This window comes from Trichechus manatus, unplaced genomic scaffold (assembly GCF_000243295.1).
Source record: "Trichechus manatus latirostris isolate Lorelei unplaced genomic scaffold, TriManLat1.0 scaffold00240, whole genome shotgun sequence".
NCBI lineage: Eukaryota > Metazoa > Chordata > Mammalia > Sirenia > Trichechidae > Trichechus > Trichechus manatus.
Window position 1 is genome coordinate 1529467 of NW_004444176.1, and position 1947 is coordinate 1531413.

Here is a 1947-nt window from a genome sequence, read left to right on the forward strand (position 1 = left end):
GATCTGCTTCCTTAAAGATTACAGCCAAGAAAACCCTATGGATCTCAGTTCTACTCTACAACACATAGGGTCTCCATGAGTTAAAATCAACTCGACGCAGCAATGGGGTTTCTTTGTTTTGATTTGGTTTTTTGTTTTGTTTTTTGTTTTTGTCCATATTCTTATCTAGCAGTGTGCTGGTAAATGTTTAGCAACTGGTTTTCCAGGAAGGATAAGACATACTTTGTAGCTTTTGCCAATTTCTATGGCATAAATACTACAACCACAGTCTATTTCGAGCTACCAAAACTATGCTGAATGGCACTCCAGGAAAATTTGTCAGCTTTCACAAGCCTGGATAAGCCAGCTGCAGCATACCACTGCATAAACTTCCAATTGCTTTGTAAGACTCACAGGGTTAACCTGTTTTACAATCTCTTGTGATGTGTAGTGTATCCTTCTCCTCTGCAAACTTAAGTTTTGGCATCTGCACCTTGCACCCCAAAGTTAGATACACTAAACTCTGTTAGTTCCCAGAATATCCTGAATTTTCTCTCGCCTAGAGGTTTTGCTTATACCCCATCCTCTTTCTTTTCCTTTTCAACATGCTAATTCCCAGTCATCTTTCTTTAAACAATTTTATTTTTTGTTCTTGTTGTTAAAAACATGCACAGCAGAACATACACCAATTCAATGATTTCTACATGTAAAATTCAGTGACATTGATCATATTCAAGTTGTGCAACCATTCTTACCCTCCTTTTCTGAGTTGTTCCTCCTCCATTAACATAAACTCACTGCCCCCTAAGCTTTCTCTCTAACCTTCCGAGTTGCTGTTGTCAATTTGATCCCATAAAGCTAGTTATTTAAAAGAGGACAATGCTCAAGGCAGACATTCTTTACTACTTAAGCTAAACTACTGTTTGGTTTAAGGAGCCCTGGTGGCACAGTGCTGATCAAAGGATCTGTGGTTCAAACCCATCAGCCACTCCATGGGAGAAAGATGTCGCAGTTGGCTTCTGTAAAGATTACAGCCTTGGAAACCCTATGGGGCAGTTCTACTCTGTCCTATAGGGTCTCTATGAGTAATCAACTCAGTGGCAATGGGTTTGATTTTTGGTTTATTGTTTGGTTTAAAGACTTCAGGGGATATTTTCGGTTTAAGGTTTAAAGATTGTCTCAGGACAATAGTTTCAGGGGTTCATCCAACCTCAAAACCTGGATTCCATGAGAATTTGAAATTCTGTCCTACATTCCCCCCCTTTTGTTCAGGATTCTTCTATAGTATCTTTAATGAAAACGTTCAGTAATGGTAGACAGGTACCATCCAGTTCTTCTGGTCTCATGGCAAAGGAGGAAGTTGTTCGTGGAGGCAATTAGCCACACATTCCATATCCTCCTCCTATTCCTGACTCTCCTTCTTCCTCTGTTGCTCCAGGAGAATACAAACTGTTGTACCTTGGATGGCCACTTGCAAGCTTTTAAGACCCCAGACACTATGCAACAAACTAGGAGGTAGAACAGAGGCACTAAAAATGATATTAGGCCAGTTAACTGGGATGTCCATGAAACCATGATCCTTAATCTCCAAACCAAGAAACCAAATCCCATGAGGTATTTGGTTGTACATAAGCAGCCTCAGCAGCGTATCTTTTTGTTGTCGTTGTTGTTTAATGTCTTCTTATCTTTAAGGTCTCAGTTTAGAAGAAAAGTCTTCTGAGAAATTGTCACTGACCTCCCCTTTAAACATAGTTTAGAAACACTTCTGTGCTTCCCCAGATTTCTCTACCCTTCCTGTCATAGCAGTTATTACTCTATATTGTAATTATCTGATTCTATGGGTCTTTATCTCCCACTATGAGCAACTTGAGGAGCCCTGGTGGTGCAGTGGTTAAGCACTAGTCTGCTAACAGAAAGGTCGGCTGTTTGATCCTACCAGCTGCTCCTCAGGAGAAAGATGTGGCAGTC